Source organism: Vulpes lagopus, chromosome 4 (genome assembly GCF_018345385.1).
Source record: "Vulpes lagopus strain Blue_001 chromosome 4, ASM1834538v1, whole genome shotgun sequence".
NCBI classification, from domain to species: Eukaryota; Metazoa; Chordata; class Mammalia; order Carnivora; family Canidae; genus Vulpes; species Vulpes lagopus.
The window spans coordinates 66,535,166-66,555,891 of NC_054827.1; the positions used below are offsets into that span (position 1 = coordinate 66,535,166).

At 35.9% G+C, this 20,726-nt stretch overlaps 1 pseudogene; it reads left to right on the forward strand.

Annotated features, from left to right (window-relative positions):
- Nucleotides 1–2,076: 2,076 nt before the first annotated feature.
- Nucleotides 2,077–2,623, forward strand: LOC121488787 (annotated as a pseudogene).
- The last annotated feature ends 18,103 nt before the right edge of the window (nucleotides 2,624–20,726 follow it).

The window sequence follows — 20,726 nt, forward strand, 5'->3', positions numbered from 1 at the left end:
ACCCTTTAATATAAATATATATAAGTTTGACTTTAGGGCTTTGCAGGTAGCCCTTTTATAAGCAATTGACTAATATTTCCCTAGGCACCAATCTCAAATTGCTCAAGTGCTGGAGAATGCTATTGGATAGTGTATCCTTACCCTGGAAATATATTAATTTCCTGAACATGATATGGCAAATACTAATTTGGGGGCTACAAGAGACACTGGCACTCTATACAGATTTAACTCCTTCAAATATAATGTTTTTAAGAAAGCGATGAAAATAACTATATATTTTATAGGATGTAATGCTTATAAATCAGAATATACCTTACCTATTTCTGACTAAAGCATGCTTTACTAATGATGAAAGAGAACCTGTGTTCTGTGTCATTTTATGGAGCTGCTTCTGGCCACACACATATCCAAGAATGAGAAAACACATGTGACTCACTGTGTCTTTTGGCAAGGAAGACAGTGACCATTTTACAGACATGGGGAATAGGATAACTCGGCCGGTAGAGCCATAATGACTGAACACTTAAGATTTTAGCAGGCAACTGATACCAATGAAAATACTATAGTCACAATGCACAGCAAATACCTATATTGAAAATTTTGCGGATGACTGAGATTTAGATGGAGCTGTTCCCCAACTTATTCCATTTTTAAAAAAATCGATAGTTTTGTTGACTCTAACATGGGATACAGCAGGATATATGGGATTATAGATCAGAGTTTTGAATATTTCAAAACAATGAAGCAAGCAATATTCTTATACATGTTGGCATAAGGTAACCCATTCCACATATTTGTAAAGCACTCAGTATTACCAACCATCATTTCCATGGACATATTATCCAACCCAGAAAACGTCCTTGGAGTATATCGTGTAGGTGCAATTGCACATATTCATGAAAAAGTAAGCTTAAGAATATCAACACCAGCATTTTTTTTAAGAACAAAAGATTAGAAAACCCTACCTGTCATTTAGAAAAGTTGAATAAATTATGGTAATTGATAAAAGAGAATACTATCATGCAGCCAGCCCCGGGGTGGGGGGTGGTGGTGGCAAGAGACAGCTCACTAGACAGCATTACAGGACACACTTTAGGATGTTTCATTAAACCAAAATAAAGAGGAGAAAACTGAGTGTAATAAAGCACCATATGTATGAAAATGACAAAATGTGATGGATATAGATAAATCCCTATATGAGTAGAGATAGCCAGTCTGCAAGGAATCCCAAAAAGCTGTATTCAGGTCAGAGTAACTCAGAGACTGGGAAAGTAACTTGGAAGGAAGGGAAGAGGATGCAAGAAAGTGAGTAGAACACACCCTGGAGGGAACTTCCATTCTGGTGAGAATGGAGACAGTGGTCCTCTGGGTAAAGGCCCAGGGAGTCCATAGTCAAGCAATCTACTTTTTATTTAAAAGATAGACATACATTTCATACAGCTTTAAATAAACATATGTTCAGACTGATTTCCTTCTCTTTTCAGCAAGATTGAGGTATAAATGTGAACTTTCAGCTCTCTTTTTTATTAAGAAGAAAAAAGGAAAATTATCCAGTTTTTCTTCAAAGGTGTTCTTTATGTCCACTGTGATGTTGTCCTTTCTCAATACCACAGAACAATACAGCTGGCACCAGGTGTGGTGCTTATTTACCAACAAAGTTAAGAAGAGAACTGGTTTATGGTTGACACTGACACTGGACTCATCCTGAGTGCTCAATAGGACAGAGTTAATGTCCTCTGATTATTCTTTTGTCTCTTCAAAGTTGACCAGGTTGCTATTTAAAGAAAATTAATTGCTCAAAGGTGATGCAACACACATCAGGATTAACAACAATAAATGCAATTTTCTAATGTTACTGAATTTGTTACTGGAGTGAGGAGGTGGTGCTCATCCCTGTGTTATGTGTGTGTAGTGAGAGAGCTAGTGAGTGAGTGAGTGAGTGTGTGTGTGTGTGTGTGTGTGTGTGTGTGTTGAGGGGGGTGGGGCTTAGTTTGTTGTCATTCTTGACTTGGCTCTCCCCTCCATCCCTCCCCCTTCCCCGCCATGCCTGCAGTGCTGCTCCCTGGACCATAAGAAATGAACGACAACAATGACATCGAGGTGGAGAGCTATGAAGTGCAACCAAGGTTTCCATCTGCCGCTGACACACATTCTCATCATAATGCACGACACAAAAATAGGGCATACACGGAAGACAGCCTTCACAGTGTGTGGGACCCCCGCCCCATCACTCTGAGGACAGCAGGCACAGGCCCATATCCTAGACAGATCCACAGACTATATCCAATGTTTGCAAAGGAAAAAGCACACACATCAGCAAGACATTGACAACCTCAAGGGGAAGAATGCTCTTCTGGAGCAGCGAGTCCATTCACTGGAAAAGGCAAGGTCAAGTGTCCAACGGCCAACCAACTACCCTTCCTTGGACAATAGTGTCTATACCAACGCCAAGGGCAGCACCATCTCTGCCTTCAATGGAGGCTCAGACTCTAGTTTGGAGTGAAAGCCCAAAGATCCCCAAAGCAGCGAGAAGCTCCAGAGGGGATGCCAGCACAAACTCTCAGTCTCCTCCACTGTCTCATCTGACTTTCACTTCATGCTCAGAACCCTCAGAAATATTTAAGGGACTCTTTCTTTCCCCTCTTTCTCCCTTTTTATTTTTAATTTTACTTTTACATCAAGCTCTTGGCCAACAGTTCTCATTTTCCTTCCCCACACCTACCATTTTTAAAAAAACGTTTGCCTTCACGGATTCCCTGTTACTGCCAGGGATTTTTAAACCCAAACACCCCAGCTTGGCAGCTTTTTCTGTGGAGGACAGACGACTGGCTGAACCTCTGAGCATAGAGTATCCTGACCACCCACCAGCTCCTCCTGCCCTGCAGGCACATGGTCACAGGAGGACTCTTGCCCCTGCCGTCTTTCCCTCCCAGGCCATCCTCACCTCTGTTTGACAGACTTTGTAAATCTGTAGACTGCTATACTTTAAGAAGATGACTGGATTGAAGTAATCAGAATTAATCTCTTTTCTTTTTAATGATTTTTTTAAAGATTTATTTTTATTTATTTACCTATGATAGACATAGAGAGAGAGAGAGAGAGGCAGAGACACAGGCAGAGGGAGAAGCAGGCTCCATGCACCGGGAGCCCGACGTGGGATTCGATCCCGGGTCTCCAGGATCGTGCCCTGGGCCAAAGGCAGGCGCGAAACCGCTGAGCCACCCAGGGATCCCCTGTTTTTTTTTTTCTAAAAAGCCATTTATCACTCCTGTCGAAGGACCAGATCCTTGAAGAAGTTTGTCGTATAAAGACAAGTGGGGATAGATTTGCAGCACAGAGACTTTGGCCTGTTTCACTTGTTCTTCTCTCAGGCAGCTTTAGGAAGGGCTGCATGATATGTGTGGTATGTGTGGGGGACAGTAGGCAGTAGTAAAGTGGCAGCTTCCAGGGGTGGGGTGGTGGAGTGGGTGGGTGGGATAAGAAAGATGGATCGGGTAGGTAGAGGTTCTGTAATTGAGAGCCAGGAGTGAGGCTTTAATACATATTTCCTGCTACTGAAATTTGAATCAGAGTGAACTGTCCCTTTTTCTGATGACGTCGGTACTGCAAAGCCATGAATTCATAAAGTAATGATCATATCTTTAAAAAAATCATCACTCGTCATTGGTTCCTCTGATAAGATCGAGTGTTGGAAAGCCTCTCATTTTCAAAAGTTGCTTCCTTGCCATGCAAAACTGATTGCATTACTGACTTAAACTTTGAAGTAGTATTTGCTTCTATTTATTTATTTGTTTATTTTTAAAGATTTTCTTTATTCATGAGAGAGACACAGAGAGAGAGAGAGAGGCACAGACACAGGCAGAGGGAGAAGCAGGCTCCACGCAGGGAGCCTGACGTGGGACTTGATCCTGGGTCTCCAAGATCACGCCCTGGGCTGAAGGCAGGCACCAAACAGCTGAGCCACCCAGGCTGCCCTATTTGCTTCTATTTAGAGGTGGATGGGTAGCTTGACTTCTCAGTATCTCACTCATCAGTATTTTCTTCATTTGTTCCATGGATAGAGCATGAATCTTTTCATGGGCCACTTTTCTGTTGATCTCCACCTAATTCTTTCATCTATATCATCCATAGTTTTTTTTTTTTTTTTCTAAATCTTGGGAACAGCTAAAGGTAATGCTTGTTGGATTGGCTGGACTGAATTTACCACCAGCATTCAGGGTGAGATGCTTAGGTTTGGCAAACATGGCTTGACTTATTTTTGTGGATTTGGGTTCTAATGACAGCTTAGCTTTCAGATATTCCACACTATTATTTTGGTCCATGAGGCTTATGGGATGCTGCTGATGTTTCCCTATTCACTGCTGGGAGTAAGGATGGAGAAAGCATTTTTCCAGTTGTAGTCACTTGGTGTATCTTGGCGGAACACAGACGAAGACACACTCTTGGCTGGATGTTTGTTGTGGCAGGGTCACACTCCCACCTTTTGGAAATGGAGACTGGGTCTTGGACTACATGTTTTGCTGTGATGTGATCTTTAGAGGTTCCCCTGCCCTGCACTACCCCTTCCCCAGCAGCCTCTCTGGTGTCTCTAGACCAGGTAAAGACCTCTTAGGCCCAAGGCCAGTAAGGAAAGAGAGTCATCATTGGTGGAACTCCAGATCAATCTCCCTTGCTGATTATATCAGGTCTAATCGGGTGCTTGAGGCACAACTCCCATTAAGTCCAGGAGAGGAATGGGCCTGCTAGGAATGCCTTCTCTTTCTGTTTTGGGTGTTGGGAAACACCTAGTCTTGGTCACCTTCTTCTTTTGATAAGAGGATGTAAGACACCTTGGTACTCTGTTCCTCTCATGCTAGGATCCCAAGCTAATTTTCTGTCTTCCTAAAAGTTTTCAGAGATCTCTTTTTGTTGTTCACTATTTCTAGGGTTTTTAGTTAGATTTAGCAGTGAGAAATGGGTATCTGTCACATTGTGCTGCACATGAGGTTTCAATAAGTGTCAAGCCACACAATAAGTTTCATGGTTTCTTTCTATGGATGATCCGGAGATTCCTCCCTTGAAATGTAATTGTATGGAGCATTAAAAATAAACTTCCAAAGATATTGGATATTATAGTGTTATTGACATTCCTTGTCCATAAAAGACCATATTCTAGGAAAGTCTGGAAACTCAAGGTTAGAGCTTGGTGAAGGTAAAGACAGATAAGTGTGGAACACCCTGTCTGATTACTATCAAGAGAAGAGCTATTGGGTTTCGTAACTCCCATAATTAAAATATACCTGTTTATCCTGAACCCCTAAGACAATTTCCTGATCAGGTGAATAGCATTGGCCTGAATATTTAGATCACTATAAAGCCTGTATATTGTTGATCATATTTAGGTGATCTTTTAACTTTTTTCTCTTAATTCTTTAAATATCATAACTTATTTCTTAATATTTAACTCAAGTTCTTAATCTCTTAATGAAAGAATAGTTCTACCTATCCATTTTTTCAAACAAGTAGACTACTCAATAAAGTAGGTAGTCAATTAATTACCAAAAGTGTTAATTTTATAATGAGCCCTGTTCACAGATCTCAAAGGAAATTACCCAGTATAAAAATAGGAGAAAGGTATGCTTTGTTTCAAAATGTTTATTTTTGAGGCAGCTGAAGACATTTTACTATTTTGCAAATGAGCCAGGGTTCTTTTTTTTTCATAGTCAGCTTTTCATCCTGTCATTTTTATCTACTTCAAGCAGAAGGTGCTAGTATTGTTTTACATAACACACCAGAAAGTTTAAGATAAATGTGATAGAGGAGGCTGACATAGATAGTTTCCAAAAGAAGAAACTATAAAGAGACTGGCTTCTGTGTGGAGTTACTGAAATAACAAAAGATACTAGGTGTGATAATAAAAAAAATACTGAAACGTGTCTAGAAATTTTAGGATTTTTTTATATTTGAAATTATTCAAATATAAAACTGAATTGAGGAAACTATTATAAAACTGAATTGAGGAAACACCAATATTAAAAAATAATTTTAAAAATAGCCCTACAAAATGGCCTAAATCAAATTTGACAAATTTCATCTTATTCTCTTCATAATTAAATAACTTAATGACTACAGAGTCTTATAGTCTCTATTTTCCTTTAACTTCCCTATTTCTAGACAGATTTAACCTGGCATCTTCCATCATCAGGACTAATTCTCTTCATATGTTGAGCTCATAAGATTTCAGAAAAGGGGAAGTGAATTCATATTTAATGATCATCTACTATGTACCGAGAGATTGAACTCACCATTTTATATCTCCTACTCCTTTATTATTATTGTTCACGATTTATAGATGACGACAATGAGTTTCAGAGGTCAAACAATTACCCTTGGACCTCACAACTCAAAGAAGGGGATGAAAATCTAGTTCAAGTTCCAAGACCATGCTTTTTCCATTAAACCATACTATTTTCTATTATATCTGATCCTCAGATAACATCATTTACTTTCTTGGTCCTCAGAATTATTTTCTAGCCCTATTAACTGTTAAGGAATACACAGTTAAGTATTTGGGGGAATTCCCCTGTTTATAAGCATTGTATATTCATAATAGAGTCTAAGATTAGCACGTAGTTGTTTTCCATTTAGTTATCCAGTTAACAGATATTTATTAAACACCTTTTAAATCATGTTGGGGATACAACAGAAAACACATATGAGCTCCAATCCTACCATATTTCATTATGTGCTATCAAAGGTAAATTAATCAACAAATAATGATATTATTGAAGAAAAGCTCTAAGAGATATAAGAAATGTTATTTGAGCACCAAGAAAAGAAAAAAATAATTATTAATTATCAGTATATGCATAATATGTTATGGAGAAGGTGACTCTTGGCTTGAGCTTTGAAAGATGAATATGTACAGTGTATAGGGAAAGGATGATCTAGGCAGAGGGGGAAACACAAGCAAAGTTACCAGAAACTAAATTACAGATGTATTCCAGATACAGAAAATGACTAGTTGCTCCTAGGGCTGGAAAAGCATGAGAGAATGTGAAAGGAGAGAAACTGGGGAGATAAATCATGAACAGACTGTAAAGGGTTTCCTGTACCTGGTGAATTATGATGATTTTACATGAAGATTTTGAAGGATTTTAAGCAGAACAATATTATAATCATATGCATAGCTCACATATGTCTTATACATAGTAGCTCACATCCTAAGTGTGTTGATATCTGGATCATTGCAATGCAGTTGTTATACCTACAATGAATTAGCAAATGTTTTCCTTTATGAAATAAATGAGTGAGGTGGTAAGGTTATCCCTTTAAGTCTTCCTCTCTCATTCATATACTCAGATACTCTTTCTCACATAGGAGAAAAAGAGATTAGATTTAACTAGGCATTGCACATGACTAGAATTGTGTTTTATCAAATCAACATTATTATTTGGAATCCCAAACAATGTGTCTCCTACACATATGACCAAAACATTATTGTGGAGAAAAAAAAAAAAAAAGAAAGAAAGAAAGAATCAACCTAGTAAAATAGTGAAGATGTGAAATACTAAATCAAAGAAGACCAATGATTTTCATTGATAAATATGGTTCCCTATTCTGTTTATTTGTGCCCTAATTGTGAAGTCCTTCTCCCTCTCCAAGGCAACAAGTGGACCCAGTTCTTAAGAGCTCAAGCAGAAAAGAAAGTTGCCAAGCCCTTGGCAATTGCTACTGGAACAGCAAGTACCATTTGACACTAGTGTCATGGCACTACTTGTCCGTCACTCAAGGCCACAGAATAACCAGTCTCCATCTGTAGATTTACCTTGAATACCCTATGTTGCCTGTATCCAGAATATGTATAAATTATCCTTCCCATGACTTCACTGTAAGACAATCCTCCCTATGATAAGTGGACAACCATTATGGATCTGAGATATTGCTCAGTTCCCTCATTTAACCACTTTAGATGAACGCTGTGCTCCCATCGATTCTATCTCCATTTTGGAATAAAAATAGAATCTTGGACTCATGTGAATGAACTCATGATGTGAGAAGTGTCACTTGGACCTGACTAAGGTGATGCTAGGCAAAATAAATTCAAAATCTTGTACTGAGCTCAAAGTGAAACACTGCCTCATCACCCTCTTCCTAAACTCTACAACTATTTAAAATTACTTTTTAGGGAAATCTGGGTGGCTCAGCGGTTTAGCACCATCTTCAGCCCAGGGTGTAATCCTGGAGACCTGGGATTGAGTCCCACATTGGGCTCCCTGTATGGAGCCTGCTTCTCCCTCTGCCTGTGTCTCTGCCTCTCTCTCTCTCTCTCTCTCTCTCTCTGTGTGTGTGTGTGTGTGTGTGTGTGTCTCATAAATAAATAAAATCTTAAAAAAATAAATAAAATAAAATTACTTTTTATATAATTGAGAGGTCCTTTTTGCCTCTGAGCTTTCAATTCCATACCATGCATATAATGGCTCTGTCTATTATGGCCTGGATCTATTTTACAGTAGGAAGAATAAAACATGGTAGTACTTGAAGGGATATTTTCCTCTATCTATAAATCTATGTATATTTTATTAGCATTTTTACAAGTAAATAGATAGTAATTAGCAGGTAAAACTTTGGAAAGAAACCACAAGGCCCATTGGATATATTACAGAAATCAATTTTCTGATATAGCTAGTGATTGGTTGGTTATGGCACATTGATCTCTGGAAAGTTTCTCAAAAAATGTGGAAGTTATTTACATTAGTGCTGTTTTAATGATGCTGTGAAAATAAAGGCATTCATTTTGGAGCAATGAGGCGGAATTAACTTTTAAAGGACAAACCCTCTTGTACCTTGATAAATAGGACTTCATCATGGATGATTAGAGTTGAGAGGGACCACAGTGATCATAGGTAGCAGGCTTTCGGCTCATAGGAGTAGCCACTGAGGTAGAAAGGAGAGTGAAATGCCAAAGAACATGAACTATGAAACCAGACTATCAGACTATTTTGATTTTATTCCAAACTAAGTATCTGTATAGCATGAGCAAGTGATTTAATCTCAATTTCTTTTCATTATAATGGGGATTATTAATAATGGTATGTGGTTATTAAAGCAATTTTAAAGTTGCCAGATAAACTATAGGATACCAAATTACATTTGAATTCAGATAAATAACAAATACTTTAAGTAAGTATCCAATATTGCATGGAGCATATCAATTATGAAAAAAAATTCTGAAATTCAGATATAATGGGCATCCGATATTGTTATTTCCTAAATCTGACAACCTGTGAGAATTTTGTGAAATAATGCATATAAAATCCTTAAGGAAAAGTGCTAGGAATGAAACAAAAGTGAATTCAATTAATGCTATTTGTATTATTTTCCTTGTTATCTAGCTGTTAAATATTAAAATGAAGAATAGGTAATAGTCTGGATTCATTGCTTTCCATAAGGCCACACTGCTATTTTATTACATTTTTTATAAATTATCTCCTACCTACAGTAAAATAGAGGACAATTTTCTATACAGCCAAGAACTTTGCTTGACCATTAGTCTATATGAACCTAGGAAGTATAAAGACATCTTCATACCAAATAGCCTGGAACAGAATAATTAGATAAAACTGATAGAAACCAACACACCCACAAAAATCAAGTCTTTGAAATCCTGGGAATGACCATTGGTTTAACTACTTTTCGAAGGTTATTTTCTGAGATTATTCATGCCATAGTATTTATTAGTGCGGGTAAATAAAACTTGATTACATCAAATGGCCTCCAGAAGCATCAGAAGCATTTATGTCCTATTTCCCCACTTTAGATTATTCTCAACTCTAATGATTCAGTCCCCCTAGCGTTATTTCATCTAGTAGATTAATTATACTGAACTACTATTGTGTTGTAATAATAGTACTTCCTGCTTGAGCTGTAAAGGGCAATTTAGCATATAATCTTACTCCGCAAAAAAAAATAGTGAGGATAACATAAATACCTAGAATCAGAGATAGAAATACGATTACTAGAATAAGAAACATGTGAGTAGGAAGGATGGTAAAAAAGAAACAGTTGAGAGGTGTGGATAGAGATAGAGGTTATGTGCTCTGCCCTCCACTCTCCCCAGACTTTGTAATGAAAAAATGTCCTGTGCAAGCCAAAAGGAAGAAGAATGTTCTGTTTGGTCTCATTGTGGCATGAAGTAAAGTTCTGAGAAGTCTTGTATCTCGGGAAAGACATGGGATTTTGGTTACTGTGTCAATCTCATGAAACTGACTCACATATTGCTGTTGGAGAGGGAGAAGCTGTGCCGAAAGCAAGTGGTCATTATATGTTAAGTCCCTTTCCTCTTCCTTTCATTTACATTAGGAAATGGGAACTCATGGCAAACAATGCCCTATTAAATTGAATTTTTATACTCTTTCATCTAATAGTTACTAAACATGCATCATATTCTACACTCTTGGCTGTGTTTCTGTAGATATTATTTCTCATAATAGATGCTGTTTCTCTTATTTCCCAATGAGAAAATCAAGAATTGGCAATGTAACTAAGCAGGGCAATATCACTCACTTGGTAAAGAATTTTTGTCATTTCTTTTTTTTCAGGCAGATGCAAACTCAAGACTGCCCCACTTCCAAGTCCATTCTTTTCCACTCTACCACTCAGTACTATCTTTATTTTAGCAAAGTGCTTTTAGCTTTTAAAAACTGCTTTAGCAAATTGATATGACTCTAACTTATTATACAGACTTAAGTAGCTAATTTACATGTTAAATAAGCAATATATAGGTACCACAAATTTCACACTAACAGTCATACTGACTCATTGTATATTTCTACATAAAGTCTAGTTACAATTATCAAGATAGGAAGAAAAAAAGCAAGTGTTTTTATTGGACCCCTATTTGAAGAAGTCCTGGAATTTACATGTAAAAACTGCTAGCAATTTTTCTTTGCCCTTTTTACGGGTTTAATGATTTAGAACAACTAGTAATTTTGTTATAATACAAAATATGTGGGTGTTTGTTTTAGCAACACTGATAATCTAATTGAATTTAAACTCATTGACTTAAATTTCTGCATTAATCATTACCATTCACACAATTAATATAAAATTTTAATTAGAATTCAAAATACTTAAAAGATAACACCATTACATAAATTTAAATGTAGAGACAGATATTATATGAAACTATTTCTGGAGAAACTTCTGACATACTCTTTAGAGTTGAATAATAATACCAAATGTGGCTAGTTTTACTGATAATTTCTTTTCTATAAAATTGACTATTTTATTGTCCTCACATAATGGTGTAAGTGTTATGGTGCTGGTACAATCTTATCTCACTCAGCTCTTAAATTGCAGAGAATAAGAATAATAAGAGATTTGTTATAAACTAGGAGATACTAATGTGATTTGATTAATTTACTGATACTAATTTACTTATGTAAGTCTCGTATATAAGGAGGGTGATGCCGATATAATATTTGTTTACTTTCAAATTGAAATTATTTTTAAACTATAACTTGGTTTCACCAATGAATGATAAAAGTGATCATATCTAGGTCCTTGAAAGGCTTTCCTGAATGAAACTTCCTGCAGACACCAGTTAGATGGCTAACCATTGCAAGGGCACCTGGGCATTTCCCATAACACCAATTAATCCAGTCCTCCCATCATGGTCACAGCTGCCTTATTCCTTCAAATCTGGGAGTAGGAAACCTGACTGTCTCTTCCTGGGGAAAGTTTTCTACTGAAAGGTACATCAGTTTAAAAGAAGTCATGGCAACAACCTTCCAAGGGGGTTATCTTTATTCTTTCAAAATCAGAAAGAGAGACTTCTCAGAGGAAATGTTAACAAGCAAAACAAAGAGGTTATAAACATGGTCACAAATCAATAACCCCTCACAATGGAAGGAACATGCTTGAAACATAAAATACAGACACAAGCTATAAAGCATTTCTATTTAAAGATGAAAGAGATACCAAAAAAAAAAAAAAAGAAAGAGATACCAATCTTAATATTTTCACAAGATTTCTGTCCACTACATAGAATAGAGCACACAGACCTTTAAATGACTGCCCCCCCTCCAATTGAGCTGGGACATGCAGTAGGAGAGCACTTCATTAGGCCCTCTACACTATTTAATCTACCATGAGCTTTCCTGATTCATTTTCCCTGTAACTTTAAGTAATTTTAACTTTAAGGGAGTTGTAGTAGGAAATGATTTTAGGGATGGCACAGAATAACTCTGTCCTTCATTTCATTGTTAATATTATATTTGGCATATGTCAATGAGAAAAAAAAAAAAGAGCTGAGAACCTATTTGGCCGTGAATAATTCCACTACTGAGGTACTAATACTGAGGTATTAAAATTGTCTGACTCCTTTCCTTCTATTCTCTTCTCATCCTCTAAACCTTTGGTATTTTTTTGGAAAATCTCCTTCAAGAATAAATTTATCTGAATAAGCTAGAAGCTGAGAACAACTTGGGCTGTAAAATAGTCTTTATGAACTTGATGCCATCTTATTATTTCTTCCAAAAATTAAACAACATTAATGCTATCCCCTTTTGTGGAGTAATTCAAAGATAAAATGAGATAACAGCATACAAATAGATATAAGGGAAAGCATATTATTTATATTTTTATAAAATACTTTAAAAAACTTTCATTCTGAAGCAGTGCCTGGCCGGCTCAGTCAGAGAAGCACACGACTTATGATCTGAGGGTCATGGGTTTGAGCCCACATTCGGTGTAGAGATTATTTAAATAAGTTACATAAATAAATAAATGAACAAACAAACCTTTTATTCTGCTTTTAATTGTCAAACAAAAGCTAATACGGTTTGCATGTAAAATAGCTCAAGTGATTTGGGCACATTTATTCTGTGAACTTGATGTAGCCTAATATTGCCCTGACCTATCACTAGAACTAAAGCCCTGATTTCAACATCTTTCCATGACTGTAAGAAATTATTGGAGCTCAGTGAGCATCCATACTTCCTGCATCAACAGCCTCCACTCACCTCCATTAGCACTTAAGAAATCTCTTATCTTTACCCATTTCTTTTCTAAGGTACTTCTGTGTCCTGTCACCATAGAAATAGAAAAGGAATGGGTGTTAATAGTGCTGTTTCTATAGAGACAGGGGGTACTGAATAGACTTCCTGGCTTTGTCCCTTGTCTCGTGTTGTGAATTATTGGAAAGCCAAATGGATGTGCCTTCCACCGAGTGTTCTTTTAGGTAAAATTTTACAAAATGTCTTTTTTCTTTTTACCCTTTATACTTTTTTTTTTTTTTTTACCCTTTATACTTTTAATTCTAAAAGCATGGCTACATTTTGTTTTTGTTTTTATTAGAGATCACCTGTCAAATTTAATGTTCACTGGTGTGTTCTGCACTAATTTCAAAAAAGATACATTTTTCTGAATGCATAGAAACATGAAAACATGGTGAACTGATAACAAAATGCATGTTAATGACAAGGGTTTCCAAACCAGCCTTTGCTCAGTTGCTACTTGCAACTATTTGCTGTCCTATAACTTGTCCAAATTAACCTCACAGCTGGGTTTTGTTTTTCTAGAAGTTGTATTTTGGCTGCAAGCAGCACACTTAGGGCTCTGGTCAGTGTGACTGGGTTCAAAGATCTTACTCAGGTTCAAAGCACAATTTGGTCTACACTTGGAAGGATAACATCAGGCTACAGATGTATCCATTAATAAGCAGGAAGGAAAGTTATGAAAACTACATACATATGAGTGCTGTTTATACTCAGGGTTCTATTATATCCTCCCCTCCTCCTTCCTTTCTCATTCCTTTCTTCTGTCTCTTTATGTAGACACATATCTATATATTCATACAGTTGACCCTTGAATAAAATGGGTTTGACTTGCACAGGTTCACTTATATGTGGATTTTTTTTCAATATAGTACAGTACTGTAAATGTATGTTCTCTTCCTTATGATATTCTTTTCCTTAGAAATTAACACATATTTTGTATGTAATAATTGCTCATGTTACCAGTAAGGCTCCAGACATCAGTAGGCTGTTAGTAGTTAAGTTTTCAGGAAGTCAAAAAGTTATACAGACTTTTGACTTTTGACTTTTTTGAACCTCAACCTCTATGTTGTTCAAGGGTTAACTGTATAATATAAATATATACATTTAAAATTTTTCAATCAAAAAAATAAAAAAATAAAAATTTTCAATCCTATGAAGTAGAAATTCTTGACCTGATTTATACATAATTAAGGCTCAAAGGGATTGAGCATATCCAACAAATGCACAGTTAGTGAGTGATAGTGCTAATAGATGTTCATTTATTTATTCATTATTCAATATTTATTGAACTTTATTATGTGTCACTCTACTTCACATTTGGAATGTTTCAAAACAGACAAGATGTCCTCATGGAGCATAAATTCTCACAGATGGACACAGTAACAAGCAAAAAACATAATAAATAAGTTACAAAGTATATTGAAGAAGACAGAAACAATGGGCAAGAGCAAGAGCAGAGTAAAAGGGGCCTGGGTCCAAGGATGCAGGACAGCAAAGAGCAGAATGAAATAGAGGGCCAAGGTAGTAGCCATAGAGAAACTAGAGATCTGAGCCCACTTGAAAGAGACCTGGCTGGCTCCAGAGCCCAACTATTTTCTTTCATTAGAGCCACTTCCCTAATAGGCATTGGTGTGTTTCCAAAGTGTGATATTCTCCATCTGAGGTCAAATTGATAATAAAAGATAGTAAAAGCAATTTAGAATCATAGATTGGTAGATACTTTCCTAATTAAATGTTTAAAAACCACTGGGAAATGAAAACTTACCTATGAACTTTATAGAGACGTGGCAGGCCTGTCTAACCTTTCTCAAATTCTGACATCAAAATTAAGTGTGACAACATAATCTTGAAAAACTATAGTTTCTCCTTGGGAATTTTGGGAAGAATCTATTTTTCCTCAAGGCATCATGTAGCCTAGTCTCCCAAAATTCACTGCTTTTACCTTCCTTCCCACTGTTTTTCTTTTTTTTTTTTTTTTTTAAGATTTTATTTATTTATTCGCGAGAGACACAGAAGGAAAGAGGCAGAGGGAAAAGCAGGCTCCATGCAGGGAGACTGATGTGGGACTCAATCCTGGAACTCCAGGATCATGCCCTGGGCCGAAGGCAGATGCTCAACCACTTGAGCCACCCAGGCATCTCACTTTCCCACTGTTTTGGTATTTCTTTGCACAGTGACAATGATGGCAAACTTTCAGTTCCGCCTTAGGAATTCTCCTGAGGTTGAGTACTATTCTATATTCCAGTAGCACTGTTTGGATTTTACTTTTTTTCTTGGCACTTAGTGTGCCATGACTGAAATTGTGTATACTTGTCTATCTTGTTCTTGTCTCAGAGTCTCAGTGACTTAAAATTAAGGCCCATGCTCAAATTATTTATGATGTATAATGTATCTATGCCAGTCTTTGTACACAGTAAATGCTCAATAACATTTGCTTATGAAATCATAAAATTTAAGAAGGAGTACATGAGAATTTATCCAAAAGGTACACTTGGCTTAGATTTTGATATTATTCACATTACTTCTTTTATCCTGATACGCCCAGCCTTATTCAGACATTCTTTTTATGTTTGGTCAATCCTAGAGTCAAGGTTTCATTGCTACTTCCCTAGTGTTGTCGTTTTATAACTCATGCGTGTACAATTGCATAATATTGATTTGTCCATATCTACTGAAGGAAATAGCACTTTAGTAAAGGTTAAGATATAATTGAAATAGCATCAATGACAAAATCACTTCCATGTACTTCTGAATATATTGTGTATGAAAGTTAAGCATTCAGATTTCTGAATCACACTATAGAAGAATTAAACCAATTGCTTATAGTATTGCGGCTATGGAAGTACTATTTTTTTTTCTTTTTTTTTTTAGCTTCTCCACTTCTTAGATATACATATTGTTTTGTGTTATTGAGAAATAACAGGTCTTAAAATTTTTTTTTTCCTGCTTTTTTTTTTTTCCTGCTTTTTTTTTTTTTTTTTTTTTTTTTATTTATGATAGTCACACACAGAGAGAGAGAGAGGCAGAGACACAGGCAGAGGGAGAAGCAGGCTCCATGCACCGGGAGCCTGACGTGGGATTCGATCCCGGGTCTCCAGGATCGCGCCCTGGGCCAAAGGCAGGAGCCAAACCGCTGCGCCACCCAGGGATCCCAGGTCTTAAAATTTTTAAATTAAACACAATATCCATGTTCATAACAAAACTTCATGTAGTAATCACAGATTTAAGCTAAGTGATCCTTTTAATTTATACTTTAACAGAAGTCATCTAATCTGATGTGATTGGAACTTGTGTAGTTGCTCAGGTAATTAAAAAAGAACAAACACCAAACTACCAAAACAGTTAAAACAAGAAACATTCTTTTAAATACACAATAACTATACATTAGATAAGGAATATAAAAGAACAAGTATTAATTATTTTTTTAGAAAGGATAGAAGCATAGAAGCTTACTGGAAAGTATCTACTAGAAGCCAGAATTTTAGGCGGAATAGATGTATCTGCCAATATGTTTTTTGATAAAAGAGAGATTTCTATCACATGTCAGTAATCATAGAGCAGAGAGGAGATACTGTATTATATTAATGACTAATTACATTTAAAACTAGGTAATTTTGAATTTGTAATCATATTATTTCTGGCATGAAATGTTTCAACTTTAAAACCCTCATGTGCTATAGCTAAGAAATAGGTTTACTGGTACAGCATACTGAAGACAGCCATCGTTTTGCCCAATCCATGGTGCTTTTTTGGCTCAGACTTCTTCTGAAATGTACTGATAATTATAGCAGGAAGAGGGTGAGCAGGAGGACAAAATAAAACCTTCCCGGTACTATACAACACCCAGAGATAGCAAAATTCTGTAGCAGATATTGTTGACTGTATAGGACACAGAGGATTTGTACAATTTCTGGGAAATTAAGAATAGAAAAAGAAAATATAACAATAGATTTTTTTTTTCACTTGAAGTGTGAACTTTTCACAACCATGAACCTATTTCTCTGCAAAGGAAAAAGCCACCTCCAGATAAAATATAGCAGGCCCATCTGAATGCAACGCAAAAAAAAAAAAAAAAAAAAAAAAGCAAAACCTACACCAGGAGAAGAGAAATTTGAACGGAACAAGAACAAAAACAATTCTCTTAAAATAAAAACAAACAACTAGCTAGCTACGTATTTCTCTATTCCTCAGGAAAAGGAAAGTTACTTAGTGGAACAATGGAAGGTTAACAGTGGAACCGTATCACATTATATTTGTAGTTTCCCACACACATTTTTATGTTTAAGTTTATGGCTTGTAAATTGTATGTAATTCTCATTATTTAAAATGTGCTTAGTTACTTTCAATTAATTCCCTTGCAGCTTTATAAAGTCTAAGCTACAGCAGTTTTCACTGATCACAGATGAGGTTCCCATAGCACCCCAACATCCAGAATAGTTCCCAGAGGGACCTGAAGGTTACAGCAAAGGGTTTGGGAAACAAGCATTCCACAGAGCTTATCAAAATATGGGTGAAAAAAAAACATGTTTTCTTATGACTTCTATTTTATTCTAAAATACCTCATATAGTCAAGTTTTACAAATAAATAAAGCTTAGTTTCCTTATCTATAAAATGGGTAGAGTAATAGTCATTCTAATATATGACTGAGGGCTTTTTTGATCAGAAAAAAAAATGTTCTTTTTTTTCTGAACAAAAGGGCCCTAATTCAGATAATAAATTACATTGTAACTCTGCGATTATGAGGAAAAAAAAAAAACTTGAAAATTGATTTATTTCAAATATCCTTTCAATGGGAATTAAATACATACATACTGGTTATTTCTCTTTTCTACATTTAAATGCTGACAAGATCCAAACACAAAGAACATTTCCTTACATTTGTGTTCAGTAGTGTTTAATAGGACCTAATGTGTGCATACGATGAACTATAACATTGCCTACCCACAAGAAGCTCTGTACCCTAATTGGTAGTTTATCATTTGTCACTGTCATTTGTCAGGCAAGGTTTCCACAACTAGTAAGAGAAACAACACTTACACATCTGGTCTGTTCTATTCAAACTGTACTACAAACACTTTTGACTATATTCACAACAGCAATAATAGATAGAGTTATATAGTACTTGTCTTGAGGATAAATTGGTTCAATTATTTTATTCTCAGAAACAATAAGAGTCATTCTGATGATATTAGGCAGTTGCAAAAAAACAACATCATTTTCACTCTTCAGATTATTTCACCAATCGTAGAGGACTTCTCACAGTGCAATTTTACAAAGGAAGTCCTAAAGACTTCATGTTTTTCCCTTTGTAGAATATCTGGTCACTTTTATTTGTACCTCATTTATGAGATGTATATCCTATAATGAGATGTATGTCCCAGCATTTCTCCCAAAGGAAACTATATCTGTGTATAGCAAAATTTTTTATACTAAGATTATGAGTGGGTTAGTATTTTCTAACTTGTTCTATACCCAAAAAAATGTTTTGTGGAGGCTCGTATCTTAAATATTTTCTACAATATCACTAAACATCAATGTAGGCCATGATAGATGTATTTCCATGTCTTTGTTTCATCAAAAAACAAAAGGGTAGGTTTTAAAAGGTAGATGAACAGCAAGTGTTTTCAATGGATATGGTTGGCCAGTCTGTAATGCTATATTGAACTGAAGCACCATAACAATGCTGAATGAGTTTTATAGGGACTTTATGTTTGTAGTGTGATGTATACAATATAAACTTTTGTTCATTTTAATATCCACTCCTATGACAAGCAAAACTGACATTTTCAGGTCTCTACTGCTCACAGACACGAATAGATACTTGAAAGTAAATCAAAATGAACAAGCACATGCTTTGACCACAGATCCTTTAGCTAAGGCTGCCTACGTGATTTGCATTAATCATTTGAATTTAGCTTAGAAAGAGTGAATTTTTATTTTCTCTCCACTCATCAAGATGACATTAATGCTCCCTTTAGCTTGAACCAGACTTTATATAGGTTTCTTCCTGGCCCTAGGTCCTGACCTCCCTTTCTTTAGAGCATTTACCTTAGTAACTTATAAAGTCTTCCTCTGCCCCTTTGAAATGTAATCTGAAAAATCTTTTTAAAAGCTACTTGCCAAACTGAGGGTCCCTGGAGGGGAGAGGGATGGGGGGGTTGGGGTAACTGGGTGATGGACATTAAGGAGGGCATGTGATATAATGAGCATCAGGTATTATATAAGACTGATGAATCATTGACCTCTACCTCTGAAACCAATAATACATATGTTAATACATATGTTAATAATACATATGTTAATAACATACATATGTTATGTTATTTAAATTGAATTTAAATAAAAGTAAAATAAAATAAAAACTACTTGTCAGTGTTCTTTGAGTAAGTCCAGTTAGTAAACACAGGCAGCCTACCATCCCTCACTCCAGCTCTTAAAAATTGTCCAGGTTTTTATTCAGTGGAGTTGAGCTCAGAACAAGTTCTAGTCTGTCTTACTCTTGTAATATTCTTGAATAAAGTCCTCCTTGTCTTGGTTTACTCTCTGGGTTAATGTACTTCACATAAGAATTCACATGACTAAAAATACAGATTCATATTTATCTTTTAAGGTTTCAGTAAGCTAGCTACCTCACTGTGCCTATCCCAAAGGAGACCTTCAGAAATCATGTTGAGAGAACTGCTAAGTACTTCTAGGTATGGCCAATTTTGTAATGTAATGACCAAGAAGAAGCGTGTCAAATGAATTCTTCAAGTGTGTTCAGTTGATAGCACTATTGAGGATGAGCTACTCTTTGGCCTGAACTTAAGATTTCTAATTAAATAGAAGACTGATTTTGTAATAACTGTATTTATAACTTACTACAAACTGAAAAGAGTTTAATGAATTTGATTCCATGACTAAACATTTTATTCATTGAATTAAAAATAAAGTGTCTCAATTGCTTGCTGTTTTATCTTATGATTTCCAGTCAGTACAATGTTTATGCCTTATCTGATGTGGTATTTTCTTTCATCTAAGGACCATTAAGGGGCCCTGTCCATCTCTCTTCATAAACACAGAATTTGAAAACAAATTGTTAAGACTACACCATCTTGAGTAGGTTGAAAGCAAAGCACATCTGCACATGCATTCAATAGACTTCCAGCTCAGAACCAAAAAGTAGATCTCATAGCTGCTTTGTAAGAGCCTTCTATTTCAGTAATTTCTTTGTGTTCAGCTCTTTACCACAGAATGAATCCGCTTGGAATACTTTGCAACGAATGGAGTCAGAAGGAAGGAAAGCGAGGGGATAGGATTCCTTTTATACAATGAAATAAGACATCCATAATCCTCTTGAAGATAATTTTAAGAAATATGCCTATTTCCTCATAGTAGCACTGCTTTACTTACATATTTATTTGATTGTAATTTAACTAATGATATGATCGTGATTATTTCTGGCTCTGAACTTTCTCTGGGTTAGAACAGCATTTTACCTCATGTTGAGAAATAATTGGCTCCAAAAAATGAAACAAAAAGAGAAAAAAAAAACCTTTTTAGATTAATACATACACTTGGTGAACATTTTCTGAAGGGAGATGGGAAGTCCCTGAAATACTTCTAATTACCTTTTTTAAAGTAGATATTTTGATGAGACCTCATATTATCATTTTTATTTACTTTAATTACATAGGCATTTTAGC